This window comes from Kogia breviceps, chromosome 5, assembly GCF_026419965.1.
Source record: "Kogia breviceps isolate mKogBre1 chromosome 5, mKogBre1 haplotype 1, whole genome shotgun sequence".
In the NCBI taxonomy this organism is placed as follows: Eukaryota; Metazoa; Chordata; class Mammalia; order Artiodactyla; family Physeteridae; genus Kogia; species Kogia breviceps.
The window spans coordinates 136,630,996-136,646,555 of record NC_081314.1 but is presented as its reverse complement, the minus strand read 5'-3'; the positions used below and the strand labels follow the sequence as shown (position 1 = coordinate 136,646,555).

The window sequence follows — 15,560 nt, the reverse complement described above, 5'->3', positions numbered from 1 at the left end:
ACGCCCCCTCCCCGGGCCTCCTGGCGAGATGCTGCGAGGAATAGACGCCCAGACGGCGCCTTCGTGCCCAGTCCCCGCTGCGCACGGCGCTCCCAGGCTCCCTACACCCAGAGGCCCTCTCTCATTGGCGGCCGTCGGGGCGCTGACTGAGCCACGCTCACCTCCTTTCCAGAGGCATCCTCTGGGCTCGTCCCCGAGCCAGTCCAGGTGGATTCCGAGTCTGCCTTTTCCTGCATGTTGGCAAGTCTTGAAGGACGCGCGCGAGCCCTTGGGGACGCCGGCCAATCCGTGCCCGTTTCAGTGGTACCCATGCGGCCCCGCGGATCCGCTCTTCAGTCAGAGCGGATCGGGTTACCCACGCGTGCTGACTTGGCGTCCACTTTGTGTGAGCTGGAACAGAGGTTGAGAGCCTGGGCGCTGAGGTCAAAAACCCGGCTTCCAGTGTCTGCTTGGCGTCACTCACGAGCTGGGTGATCTGTTCCAGACCGAGCTACTTAATCGCCCTGCGTCTCAGTTTCCGGGTCTGTAAAGTGGGGATAATGAGTATCCCCGTTTATGGGAGTGGGAGTTAAACGACAAGGTGTATCAACTGGCGCAGTGACTGCTACGTAGGAAACACTGGAAAAATGTTTCCCTGTTAGAGGGAATCTATTGCAGAGGATGGCCCCGCGTCTCTTCCCCTTTCTGCAGTTTTCCGTTCTCCCAACTCCTATTTTATTTTAAAAAGCACGAGGGATTGCTGTTTTCAGCTTCAAACAGGGCTTGTTTTACTTGCTCTTAGGTTACACTCTACTTATCTAATCGCTTACAGCTCCTTTCTTTTGTATTTGAATTTCCATTAGGTTTTAGTTTCTTCTTCCTTCCTTCTTCCTTAAGGCTCTGCTGAGACCCAGGCCTGGGTTTGGAGGAGGAAACCTTGTCCAGGTGGGAAGTGGTTGCCTCTGAACCAATGGCCGCTGTGCAAAGTGAATAATACCCGGATGGAGGGAGGTTTGAACAAAGAGATACCTGGAAGCCGGGAGGGAATACTTCCTGGTAGAAGTGAAATTTGAGCTGTGTCTTGTAGCAGAAGTATGGTAAATCGCTGGGTTCTAGAATATGCTCTTTTATACCCCACCGTAAAAAGCTCCGCCGGGGAGGTTGTCTTAGAGTGGTAAACACCAAAGTTCCTAGGTAATTATCTTTGAATGGAAGAGAAATATACCTTAGGAGGAGGCTGTTGTCTAACTAGGGAAAGTAGAATTGATTTCACTGAATATCTTCAAAATGCTGTCAATGTGTTTTGACTTGTTTTTCCTTTGCTCTATCCTCACTGCTGACTTCCTTCAGGCAAAGAGAGAAGCCAGTTTCAGACAGGAAAAACGAAAACAAGAAAAGCCCCTCCATAACCTATAATCAGATGAATAAATAGTTTGAAAAAGACCATCTCAGCCTTGGCTACAGTATAAGATATGGAAAAAAAAATGCTTCTTGTTACAACTGCCCGTTGGAGCGAATTATTGAGTTGGGTCCAGTAACACCTCATTGAACGTAGATCCCAGGGGCCTTTACCGACCCAAACAAGCAAGCAAACAAACAAACAAGAAGTAGGTGAGGGACTTGCATTTGTCCAGTGGGAGAGAAGCCCACAGGGAATGTTCCCCATACCTTCTGCTCCCCTGGGCCTACCTCCGTCACCCCAAGTGGAGGCTGCCTTATACAAGCTACGGGGTCAGTAGCATTATTGCTAGATGCCAGTAGATAAATTGATATCCTATTTATTTAAAATCCCAGTCGCAGAAATGATTCTGATCCTTCCTGCACTTGTTCTGGGAATTCTCTGGCACTTAGGGATGCTTGAAGGCAGCTTTGGCCTCTGCTGCTGTCTGGGGATCAAATCAGTTGGGGGCCTGGACTTAAAAGGGAGCACGTGGTCAGGAAATCTCATTAGCCCACAATTTAACTGCACTCTAATGCGCATCCGAAGAGCTAGGACAAAGACTTCCTCTCCTTCCCCCCTGCGGGTTGTCTCTCCCAGCTTCCCACTCCTCCCCTCCCTGTCTAAGACCAGAAAGAAGACTTGGTGCTGGCCTGTCTGTCCCACGCTCCCCACCAAATTCCTGGAGTTCTGGCGAGCAGTGGGTACCCCGGGCATTCTGGAGCGCCTGGGTGGGAATTTCTCCCCAAAGCTTTGCTGAGGGCCTGCTAGGTGAGCGTGGTAACACCTCTCCTTTCCTTTCCGCAATGCAAGGAGGTTACTTACTGCCCGAAGGAGACGCGTATCGTGAGACTGCACTTTAATAGATGCGAACTTCAAGCCTATGCTTTCCCAAATGAGGAATGCCGGTAAGAGCGCGGGAATCACATCCAAGCCTTGCCTAGAAACCAGTGATGGCAGGGAGCTTCTGCCTGAGAGTACGGGTGGCTTGAGGGTGAGAAGGCAGAGAGAGAATCTGGATCCTGTGGCAGTGTACAGAGGGTCCTGTGGAATTCCTGAATCCCTGGTGCAGGCTTACGGATGAGAAAGAGCCTTATTTTCACTGTGTCCAGTCATTTGGACTCCTGTATCTAAAACAGTGTTTCACTGGGGATGTATGTGTGTTTATACATATATGCGTATATACGTATTCATTTTCCTTTCTAAATTAAGCAAATGGGTAGAGTGTATGTTTCCATGTCCCCCTTCTTCCCCCCCCCCCCCGCCCCCACTATGGGACCAGAAGAAACAGATTTGCAAGGCCCCCAGCCAAATTCTTCTGTTTTTCACAATTCTAAACTTCGGGTCATTTCATCTCTAAATATTTAGTTTTATATAACAATTCCTGTGTTTAAAAAAAACTAGCGTCATTGTAGGCCAAATCACTTATTTAAATTTCTTTTTTAAAATTAAATAAAGGAGGCACTCAAAAAATAAAGCAATACTCAGCCAGGAACAGAGTTTGGGGAACATAAAACAATGCTCTAGTGTAAAAGGTACAAAATATTAATAGTTAGGTGGGTTTTCCCATCCCCTTCCCACCCTCCACCCGCCTCTAGCATAAGACTTTCACTGTTCCTGTGTCTCCAGGGACCTCATTAAGACATTCATAAAGGCCTAGACTGTGGATATGGAGCAATTCCTCCTGGACTCGTGTGAGATTCTTCTAGAAGACTTTGGAGCTCTTGCTAGGTGGAGAGAGATTCTTCCCTCGTTGGGCCGAGGCTGAGCTCAGAGCCTTGCATTTGGCTGCAAGTGGGGTCTCAATTCACTGAAATAGCAGCAAAAAAACCCCCCAAAACCTGGCACAATATGAGAGCCAATCAATTGTGTGCATCCAAAGGATGCTGAACAAAGAGTGATGATTCAGTGAAGAGCCACGTGGGACGGAAGGTGCTTTCAGTGGAGCTCATCCTCAGTTTCCGAATGGGCCAAGGCCCTTTGAGCCTTGGTGCTGTTGCAAGGTTTCTTTCCGTAAAGAGAGACTTGGATGTAGCATTTTGAAGCCAAGCAAGAAGGCACCGTGTGTGTTCTGGCTCTGGCCACTTTGAATTCATGAAGGAGGAGAAATGAAAGGGAGGAGGAAAGTGTCTTTGGTTAAAAAACAAAACAAAACAATACCCCCCTGCGTTATTGAATTCCAGCTTCTACAGAGGGATTTTATTAAAGACCAAAGGATGAGTATATAGGTGAGTGTACAGGTGTGTGAGGAGATGCGTGATTGGGAGACAGTGGACCTGGGACCGAGCTTGGCTTGGGATGGGCGGGGAGTGGATTGGGGATGAGGCGAAGGAGATTCAGCTGCTTGTCCTTAAAAACCCCAAACACAGTTCTCTGTGGCCGTGGAGGAGACAGGCTCCCCTGCCTTCGCAGTGGCTGCTCTTCTGCCTGCCTAACTGCCCTCCATTCCAGTTCCTGCTCCTGGCTTCCTCTGCCCTCTGCGGAGGGGATAATGAGCCCTGGAAAGTCGCCAGGTCAACTCTGGGGGAGGGGAGGTCAGGGGGAGTCCTGGGTTTGGGAATCCTCCCTGTGGAGCTGTCAGGACCACGGAAATGGAGTGGATGGGGTTTTCCACCCAATGCTTGCTTTTCAGAAGAGAAGGTGGGCCTCAGGTCTGCAGGTTGAATCTGAGGGGCCCTCAGGAGGGGGTCTGCTTTGCCTCCCCTTTCCCCCAGCCATGTTGGTGGCCCCCTGGGTCTTTGCGGGAGAGATTCCAGCCCGAAGCCTGACCATCCCAGGGTTTCTCAGATCCTGGGGACAAGATCTCTTATGACCCAACTGCATCTCCTGCGCAGGGCAGAGAGCACTTGGCCGCATTCTGGGCAAAAGGAGATTTTGAGCGGGAACGTCTAAGAGAGTCAGGAACTCATTAGCTCATTCCCACTTGATTTGGGGCAGTGTTTTAGAGGTTCAGAACTGTGGTTTATTCTCGCCATGACGTTCGGATGTGCATTTTGGTTTTTCTGGACTTAACAGGAGCCTGGCCCAACTACTGAGCTAACGTGTCAGTTTTGGTCTCTTTGGCAAAATGTTCATCTTCTTTTTTGGCTGCACGGCGTGGCTAGTGGGATCTTATTTCCCTGACCAGGGATTGAACCCGGGCCCTCAGCAGTGAAAGTGTGGAGTCCTAACCCCTGGACCACCAATTCCCCAAAATGTGCACCTTGATCTCCTCACACACACAAGGATATCTATCCGTGGAGAGTGGGAATGTGGGGGGCAAGTTCTTTATCCTGCTGAAGCCCCCTCGGTTCTGATAACCATGAAGTCCCTTTCCATGCCTGTAAGGCCCCTAGATCTCTGGGGTACCCTGGTCACTCCTGGTCATGCCTGTTGCCTGGCTTCATGACTAATTCTACCATCTGACATTCTCAAAAGTGCCCCAGTTTGGCTGCCTGGAATTCCAAGTGTCAGAATTGTAACCCTGATTATGTTTAAGTAACTGTGTAGTAAGTTGGGAAATCCTGCTGTGTCCTGAGAATGCCCTATGTGCTTTCTTTCATTGAAAAAGTCTTTGGATCCAAAAGTTGTTAGGACTTTTGAATATTCTTGCCATGGTGAAGCTTTGACCTTATGACGCTTCTTAACTGCCACAGAGATAGGGTAGGGGCTCTGTACGTGTTTCTTGTTCTCTTAAGGATCTAACATACATTTCCAAACTGCCTAACTAGTCCTTGGCTATGAAACTTGAGTCAGTTTTGCTGTAGTATTATTGAAATCACAGTTTCACTCAGTGATGATGATCCACTTCAGTATTTTTCCTGACGTCAAGTATGTTCTTATTTCACGTGGATTCTTCAGCTCAAGCAATGCCAAGTTTGATTTGTTTCTGAAAACGATGTGCAAAGTAATGATTCCATGTAGTATTAACAAACTAATAGAATAGATGAGCTTGTCGTGAAAAATATGTTCTGTCCCCATTTTGTTTTTTTTCCACCCACTCCTGTACTCTCCAGAAATAATCACTTTTGTTTATTTTTTAAAAAATTGCTTACTGTCAGCTTATAGAAATATAATTGATTTTTGTATATTGACCTTGTTTCCAGTAACCTTGCTAAATTTATTTATTCTTATAGCGTATCTGTAGATTATTTTCAGTTTCCAACGTACATAATCATGCTATCGGTGAATAGCCACAGGTTTTTCTTTTTTTTAATACATTTATTTATTTTGTTTAATTTTTGGCTGCATTGGGTCTTTGTTACTGGGCACGGGCTTTCTCTAGTTGCAGCGAATGGGGGCTACTCTTTGTTTTGGTCTGTGGGCTTCTTATTGCGGTGGCTTCTCTTGTTGTGGAGCACGGGCCATAGGCACGTGGGCTCAGTAGCTGTGGCTCGCGGGCTCTAGAGCGCAGGCTCAGTAGTTGTGGCTCACGGGCTTAGTTGCTCCACGGCATGTGGGATCTTCCCGGACCAGGGCTCAAACCCGTGTCCCCTGAGTTGGCAGGCGGATTCTTAACCACTGCGCCACCAGGGAAGTCCCCACTTTTGTTCATTTTTTGTTTTTAGTTATACAGGTTGTCTTTATATCACTAAATAATCTGTTTATGCCACTTTTTTTTAAAACCTCACATTTGTTTATTTAGTTATTTTTGGCTGCGTTGGGTCGTCGTTTCTGTGCGAGGGCTTTCTCTAGTTGTGGCAAGCGGGGCCCACTCTTCGTCGCGGTGTGCGGGCTTCGCACTATCGCGGCCTCTCTTGTTGCAGAGCACAGGCTCCGGACGCGCAGGCTTAGTAGTTGTGGCTCATGGGCCCAGTTGCTCCGCGGCATGTGGGATCTTCCCGGACCAGGGCTCGAACCTGTGTCCCCTGCATTAACAGGCAGATTCTCAACCAGTGAGCCACCAGGGAAGCCCCTGTTTATGCCACTTTTATTTATTGACTTCCTGTTATGACAAATGACAATTTAGCTTACTTCTTGCTTATTTCCTTTATTCTCAAGATTTTTGATGATTATATTTATAGTTCAATCTTTGTTACTTATATGGACTAATTTAGTTCCATCAACCAATGACAGGGACTCTTACCTCCTTCCCCTTTGTAACTATCTTTCCTCTCCCCTTCCCTTCCTGTTATACCTACAGCTTCTGTCAGATGTCAGGGTTGCTGAGATTGTGTTCTATAAGCACGATAAGCACGACGAAGTCTTCTGTGCCTTGTCCATTTTTTGTTTTGATAATGGCTTTATTAAGATATGATTTACATACTATGCAGTTCAGTTCTTTAAAGTGTACAGTTCAGTGGGGTTTGGTCTATTTACAGAGTTTAGCAGCCATCACTGTCATCAATTTTAGAACATTTTCATCAACTCCAAAAGAAACCCACATCCGTTATCACTTGCTGCCCTTCCATACCCATCCTGCCAGCCTCCAGTAACCACTAATCTACATTCCGTCTCTGTAGGTTTGCCTACTCTGGACATTACATATAAGTGGAATCATATAACATGTGGTCTTTTGTGACTATCTTCTATCAGCATAATGTTTTCAGGAGTCTTCCATGTTGTGGCATGTCAGTACTTCATTACTTTTTTTTTTTTTTTTTTTTTGTGGTATGCGGGCCTCTCACTGCTGTGGCCTCTCCCATTGCGGAGCACAGGCTCCGGACGCGCAGGCCTAGCGGCCGTGGCTCACGGGCTTAGTTGCTCCGCGGCATGTGGGATCTTCCCGGACCAGGGCACGAACCCGTGACCCCTGCATCGGCAGGCGGATTCTCAACCACTGCGCCACCAGGGAAGCCCTTCATTACTTTTTATTGATGAACAATATTTCATTGTATGGGTTCATCCGTGGATGGGCATTTGGGTTATTTCCACCTGTTGACTGTTGTGAATCATTGCTGCTGTAAACATTAGTGTACAAATATTTGTTTGAATACTTGTTTTAAATTCTTTTTGGTATATACCTAGGAGTGGAATTGCCGGGTCATATGGTAATTCGATGTTTAAGCTTCTGAGGAGCTGCTAGATTGTTTTCCAAAGTGAACCATCTTACATTCCCACTAGCAGTGAATGGAGATTCCAATTTCTCCATATCCTTACATTTATTATTACCTGATTTTTTTGTCTGTAGTCATCCTAGTGGGTGATAGGAGCTATCTCCTTTCGGTTTTGATTTGCATTTCCCTGGTACATAATAATGTTAAGCATCTTTTCATGTGCTCATTGGCTAATTGTGTATTTTCTTTGGAGAAATGTCTGTTCAGACCCTTTGTTCATTTTAAAATTTGGTTTCTGTCTCTGCTAAATTGTGAGGATTCTTTGCGTATTCTAGATATAAGTTCCTTGTCAGATATATGATTTGCAAACATTTTCTTCATTCTGTAGATAATCATTTCACTTTTCTGACGGCATCCTTTACATACTGTTTGCTTTTGAAAAGCTGAAGAGCAATAAAGATGTTTGCTTGGTTATGACTGTCAATAACTGTCAGCTGGGCTTCCCTGGTGGTGCAGGGGTTGGGAGTCTGCCTGCCGATGCAGGGGACGTGGGTTCGTGCCCCGGTCCGGGAAGATCCCACATGCTGCGGAGCGGCTGGGCCCGTGAGCCATGGCCGCTGAGCCTGCGCGTCCCGAGCCTGTGCCCCGCAGCGGGAGAGGCCACAACAGTGAGAGGCCCGCGTACCGCAAAAAAACTAAACTAAACAAAAAAACCTGTCAACTTTGCACTCCATAGCCAGGCTATACTAGGTTCATATTTTCTATAGTTATACTGGCATGACTTAAGTTATAGATTGAGAAAAGAAGCACTGGAGGCATTACATTTTAAATCTCTGATTTCACATTTAAAAAAAAGAGCAATACTTTGTTTACTTTAAAAAGTGTGTGAATGACCGAGCTATTTAATTTATTTACCAAAGCTGCGGAAGTGTATACTTCCAAGGTAACTTGAAAGGGAGCTATCTTTGGGTATCAGTTTTTGGGTGATAAATTTTTTTTGTTGGTTGAAATATTTTTTATTGTGTTATGTTAGGACAGGGGTTCTTAACTGTGGCCAAGTTTGCTCACCAGGCAACATTTGGAAATGTCTGGAGATATTTTTGCTTGTTGTACTGGAGAAGTACCTAGCGTCTGCCTAGAAGCAAAGAGATACCTGGCATCTAGCTGGTACAGGTATGTTGCTAACATCCAGCAATGCATGGGGCAGTCCCCCAGGAGAAGAATTATCTGGTCCATAGTCAGTGGTGCTGAGGTTGGGAAACCCTGCATTCAAAAGACACAAATACTGTTAGAGATCCGCCTATTTCAGTTTCTTTACATAGGAAAGGAGCTTATGTTTTGTAGATAGTTGGAAGCTAGCTATCTTGAGGCATCAGATTATTTTGGTTATTTTAAACACTTTGGTTATTATTTTAGCTGGAATTAAATTAATAAAGTGTCTTTCTTTTTTCAGACAGAGTTCTAAAAAATTGGATAATAATTTCAGGCATTTTGGGCTTCTCAGTGCTTGACTCAGTTCAGCTGTTTAAAGGCTTCTGGATGTTGCTAATAACTGTTCCCTGAATTCTGCTCTGGTCACTGTTATGGGAGGGAAAAATATTTGCAGGCTGATAATTATGTTCCTCTTCTTAAGCAGTTTGTGGAGCATGAAAAATATTTTTAGAAAAAATGTTCCAAGTGCAGCGCAAGATCTACTGTGAGGTTTTAGAAAAAGTCTTAGGAATGTTGGAATAATTATCTCACCTTGAAACCTCTGATTAGAAATTATTTCAATTCTACAGTTATGCCACTGGAACTTTAACATTTCATTGTCATTTAAAGCATTAAGCCTCATAACTGTGGTTTTTCACTTAACCTAAACAATTTAACAATCTAATTGTTTTAAAATTGATTGAAAAAATGAATCCTGTGGTTTTTGCCCTTATTTTTTCCTTCCCTTCTTTGACAGTTAATTGCTTTAATTTGGGGATCGAATGCCTTGAATGCCTGCAACTTTGGTCCTGTGACTTTTCACCAGTTGTATCAAAGCATTTACATTACCTTAAAGAAAAAGGTTTGTGGGAGCCTGTGGCATGATTTCAGCTCAGTTCGAGTAAAAGAACCCAAATGACCTTCTCTTTCTTGGAAGAAATAGGGTCAAAAGCAGATGGACTTTTTTGGTAGGTGTTGTAGATTAGTTGAGGACCTCGGAGTCTTTAGAGGTCCAAGGGAACGGCCTGTTCTTTAAACCAGGACTAGTTAATGTAGCTTATTTGAGTGAGAAGGGCTAAATTATTCCTCACAGATAGCCTCTGAATTTTAATTGCAGTAATTTGTGTCTTTTTAGCCCATGATACAGCAGTTCTGAATCCCATCTAAGTTATGAAAAGTGAATTTATAGGCCTGCTGGCAACTAGCAATTGGCCATGTATAACGTCTGGACTTTATTAACAGCATATGGACCCAGCGCCTCCGACATTCTGGGGCCCAGCCACAGCTAAGACAGCCAAGGGTTATACATGCAGGTCTATACATACAGCTCTTTGGGGAGACTGGTACCAAGGGCATAAGGTATGGTCTTGGTTGCTGTGTTATGGTTGCTAGAAAACCATAATTTGGGAAAAAAGGGAACTCTCATAAGGAGATATTAAGGTACCTCAAATATTAAGGTTTCCATCATGGAAAACTTATTTGGTGGAATTCTGAAATGGACAGCTTAATTAGGACATGAGTCAAGTTTGATAGATAATACCCTGAGTATTACAAGTAACTTAAGGATGCTGTGAGAGTCATGTTTTTGAATTTCCTCCTTTAGTTTGAATAAAATCTCTCTGACCTCTAGCAGTGTTAAAATGGTTAATGGCCTTTGATAACCTGGCCTCACTCTTCTCCATTTTTCTCAGACGTTTTGTGGGGTTTTCCGTATATTTTCTTTGTCTGTCTGGATGATTTTTCCCAAATAACTCATCTTCAAAGCTTTTTTTTCTTTGATTATAAAGTATTTATCTTAAATACATCAGATACCAATAGTAAATATAGCCAAATAGCAACAACGGATGTCTTTTAGTGTTGAAGGTAAGTGCAAATCTTATTTTCTTAGGCATAATTTTCTCTAACTGAAAGACTTTACAATCAGTAGGGGTTAATAGTATAATAAGAAAAATTGCATTACTTACATACACGTTCATCTTTGTATAGGTGGCATGTAGTAGAAACTTAATCTCCCATTTTTTTTTTTTTCTTTGTAATCCACTTACACATGAGGATTAATAGCAAAGTGTCTTCTCAAAAGTTAGGATTTCCGGAAGAATAAAGACTGTGGATTCTGGCCCTGGAAAGAACAAAGATGAGAAAGCCCTTGGGGGCAGCCAAGAATCCCAGCGATTAAATATCAATGGAAGGATTAGCCCCATTGTTGACTGATCCTATCAGGATAGGCTTGAACCCAGACCCTCAGTCATCAGAGAGTTGTTGACCTTCAAGGGTTGACTGCATCCCTTTCTTTAGGCCCCTTTCCCCTTAGACAGCAGTCTTACATCCACAGTTCTAATCACAGTTGTGCCTCATGACCTCAGTTTTTCTCTAGGATTGCTTCCTTGTTCTTGAACTAGCCCATCTTCTCTGAAGGTCCTAAAGCACTGATGATTTTCAAGTCAAGCTTAATTCATGTTTGTGCTGGGGCTGCTAGTAAAAGGTGCCTCAAACTGGATGACCTAAGACAATAGACATTTATTCTCTCATAGTGCTGGATGTTCAAAATCAAGATGTTGGCCAGGCCATGTTCTCTCCAAAAGGTTCCAGGCTAGAATCTTTTCTTGCCTTTTTCAGCTTCTGCTGGCCGTCGGCATTCCTGGGCTTGTGACGTCACTCCAATCTCAGCCTCCTCCTTCACATGGCCATCTTCTCTTGTGGCTGTGTTTCTGTTTCTAAATCTCTTCCAATCTCTATTAAAGATACAAATTATTGGGGCTTCCCTGGTGGCGCAGTGGTTGAGAGTCCGCCTGCCGATGCAGGGGACACGGGTTCGTGGCCCGGTCCGGGAAGATCCCACGTGCCGCGGAGCGGCTGGGCTCGTGAGCCATGGCCGCTGAGCCTGCGCGTCCGGAGCCTGTGCTCCGCAACGGGAGGGGCCACGACAGTGAGAGGCCCGCGTACTGCAAAAAAAAAAAAAAAAAAAGATACAAATTATTGGATGTAGGGCCCATCCTAATCCTCTATGACCTCATCTTAACTTGACTATGTCTGCAAAGACCCAATTTCCAAATAAGGTCATAGTCATAGTTATTACCGGTTAGGGCTTAAACATATCTTTTTGGGGGACACAGTTTAACCCACAAGGATGTCCAACCACTCCATTAGACTGCCTGTTAAAATCACTTAAGAACATGTAATATGGATGCGTACTTACGGCTGAGAAATGTGGCTTTTCTAAAGCTTAGCTCTGATATGTCACCATGTGTTTTAAGCTTTCAAAGACTATCTAGTCCTTTGGTCCCAGCCCTGCTTTCCCATTTTATCTCTCAGGCCTCCTTTTTCAAATATTTAGAGCCAGTGAAACAGGAGTCCCGTTTGCCCTGGGATGTATCCTAATCCCATTTTTTTGCACGCGTTGTGTCTAGATCTGGACTGTTTCCGTTTTTGCTTGCCCTCCTTCCAGGTCTGGTTGAAATCAGCCATCCTTATGCAGTTTCCTTGATGTTCTAGTGTTTAATGGCTCTTTTATTTTATTGATGGATTGATTGATTCATTGCTGTGCCACACGGCTTGCAAGATCTTAATTCCCTGACCAGGGATCAAACTCGGGCCCCTGTAGTGAAAGTGCTGAGTCCTAACCACTGGACCATCAGGGAATTTCCCTAATGGCTCTTTTAGTTGTGTTATCATAGTCTGTCTGTGTCTCTGTGAACACTTTTCCTAGGCTGCAAACTTTTTTTTTTCTCCTGGGAAGTCTTCTTAAAAGTTTGTCATTTGGATTTCACAATCACTTCAAGAAAGGTCCTACTAAGCGCACTCTATGGTCAAGAAAAATCGTGGCTTGGAAGGTTCACAATTAGCCCAAAGAAACCAAGTGGAGAGGCCCAGCTGGAAATCTCATTAAATCTTCAGGCACCAAATGGCAAGTGATTACCATGGATTAGAGGTCATGATACACTCCCAATAGACATTGAAGAGAAGCCCCAAAGACAGAACAGTTACCCAGTTTTCCTGGGAAGATTTGTGGATTCTGGGATCCACAGAGGGGACATGAGAATGGGGTTGACCCTAGACTGCAGACTTTTTGAGGGCAGGGTCTCAGCCAAATTGATCTTGGTTTTGCCCACGGCACCCCTGTGGAGGAGCTCGATATAGGTTAGGATACACTTGCCCCCAGCTTACAACATCAGCAGTCAGGATATATGCGTGGTGCTCTGGTCTTTGCCAAGACGGTGGGCTCTGCAAGGTGGCAGCTAAGGGATGAGAAGCCTAAGTTGGTAAAGGCTGTACTCAGGAGACACGAGGGACAGGCATATTCCCTAAGGACCCACTGGCAAGAAGGTGTCTTAGTTGCTGGTGAGCAGTCTTCAGCCAGGATGCAGCTGATGCTATAGCAAGAGTGAAAACTAGGCAGCATGCATTCTGAGGGGGAAGGTGGGTGGGTGGGTGTCTTAGTTCGAGTTGCTGTAATGAAACAGCATAGGCTGGGTGAATTAAACAGCAGACATTTACTTCTCACTGTTCTGGAGGCTGGAAGTCCTGAGATCGGGGTACCTGAATGGTCAGGTTCTTGGGGAGAGCCCTCTTCCTGGTTGTGGCTTCACATCACCTTTCCTTGTTGCATGTACACACAGAATTCTTCTCTTATCTTCTTTTTTTTTTGGCGGTATGCGGGCCTCTCACTGTTGTGGCCTCTCCCGTTGCGGGGCTCCGGACGCACAGGCCTAGCGGCCATGGCTCACGGGCTTAGTTGCTCCGCGGCATGTGGGATCTTCCCGGACCAGGGCACGAACCCGTGTCTCCTGCATCGGCAGGCGGATTCTCAACCACTGCGCCACCAGGGAAGCCCTTATCTTCTTTTTATAAGGACATTATATTTCATCATGGGGGCTCCACCATCTTGACCTGATCTAAATCTAATTACCTCCCCAAATTGCCCCACCCCATCCCAGTGGGGATCAGGGCTTCACCATGTGAGTTTTTAGAGGATACAGATATTCAGTCCATAGCAGTGAGCAAGCAGCCAGGCACACAGTTTGGAACCAGGAGATAAACAGGAACCAGAAAACAAAGAAAAAGTATGAGAGCATTGCACCAATATGTCTTTCATTCTGAGGTGAGCTATTCCACACCTGGACTTTGTTAAGGGTCATGGGGGCTCTGGGCGAAGCAGCCCAGGACCTAGCCTGCAGATGGATGGGGGAGGAATTTATACCTGGATACCGAAATTCTCTGTGCAGCGAATAATGGAAGAGGCTGAGGGTGGAAGTGAGGGATGGGGGCTGGTAGAAATAGCAAGAGGTGGAGTCCTGTGACTGCAGGAGAATGCACTGTGGCTGGGAGGTGAAAGTATCCCACAATATGCAGAGGGACCAGATGGTAAAGGGTATCTTCATGGAGGGTGGTCCCTTGAGGGATGACTTGTAGCGTGTGGTGGGTGCAGTGTTGAGAGCAGAGCATTAATCGCATGTGACCACAGAGGGAGGGGTGAAGGCCACTGGCTCTCAAATTGCTGGTTGAAATCAGATAAGGGTTGAGGCCTCTGCTTTGGCATGGCCAAACTATTTGCTAGTCGGGGGCAGCAGGAGCTTCTAAAGGAACTTTGTGCTGCACAGATCAGCTTACTCTTTAAAATGTATTTTTATTTGCTGTATGTTGGTTGTAAGAACAATCAAGTGCATTTAAAACGAGCTGTTCTCCAACATTGCTGCTACGAGAACACATTGTTGCTTTTGGTATTTCTCTGTTCTCTCTTATCTTTTCCTGCCCTTTTTACATATTTGTAACTCTTGCATAGATACAGCTTTGTATTTTGTTTCTTTTCATGGGACATTGCATCATCAACTCCTATAAAGTAGCAACATGGACAAACGAAAAAGAACTGTGCTTACAGGCAGGTACAAACTCCTTGTGGGGATAAACTGATGATGACATTTGTAGATGGAAGTTCTGTTGAGCTGAAAGAATTGGCAAAATGTCTGGACCATTAAGAAAATGGATTCTGTGTAGTTTTAAAACTAGGCCAAACAACAAGGTCCTACTGTATAGCACAGGGAACTGTACTCAGTATCCTGTGATAAACCACAATGGAAAAGAATAGGAAAAAAATATATAAGAGAGTTACTTTGCTGTACAGTAGAAATTAAACACAACATTGTAAATCAACTATACTTCAATAAAATTAAAAAAAAACTAATGGGAAAAATCTAGACTTCAGAAAAAAGAACAATAATGACAATTCATTGAATCATATCAGATATGTAAAATTTCGTAATAATGTAAAGCATAAGAAACTTCACTGGTTGCCACTAAAGTTTACTAGGGCACCAGCATATCTGCAAATTAATAAATAAAAAGAAAGAAATCAGCAAAAACAAACAGAAAAAGAAAACCAACAACCACAACAACAAAAGTAGGCAAACCAACTAGTTTTTGTGCAATCAGATTTGTAAAGTAACATATACCCCTTGGGTTAGTCTTTGTTTTTGACATAGCATTGCTTCCTTAAATGCCTTCTGCAGTTTCAGATCAGTAGGGAGACCACATAATAATTGTACGGTATGTGTTTCAAGACATTTTCTTTTGATTTTTATAAAGTAAGTTGGTATTAAACTTTCATCAATTAAGAAAATATAAAAGTAGCCAGGTTATGTCCGTACTTGTTGTTTATGATGGTCACATGTTCCAGTGAGCTAATCACTTAACATAACCATCCTCCTGTAGTTGAATATTTGTTGTGTTTCTTTTTTTAATCACTATCTTAAGATTCCTTGAAGTTCTTGATGTATACTTTGCTTTTTTCCTGTATTTTTTTAAACTTGTTTTTCTCAGGCTAAATTCTCAGGATGTGGTATTTGTATTAAATATGACATTTAAAAAATGGCCCTTGAGGGCTTCCCTGGTGGCGCAGTGGTTGAGAATCCGCCTGCCGATGCAGGGGACACGGGTTCGTGCCCCGGTCTGGGAAGATCCCACATGCCGCAGAGAGGCTGGGC

General features: G+C 44.6%; 1 protein-coding gene across 2 annotated transcripts in view; it reads left to right on the top strand.

Moving 5' to 3' along the window:
• TIAM1 (TIAM Rac1 associated GEF 1) overlaps nt 1-15,560 on the top strand; it is a 418,422-nt gene that overhangs the window by 1,083 nt on the left and 401,779 nt on the right. The window lies entirely within an intron of this gene.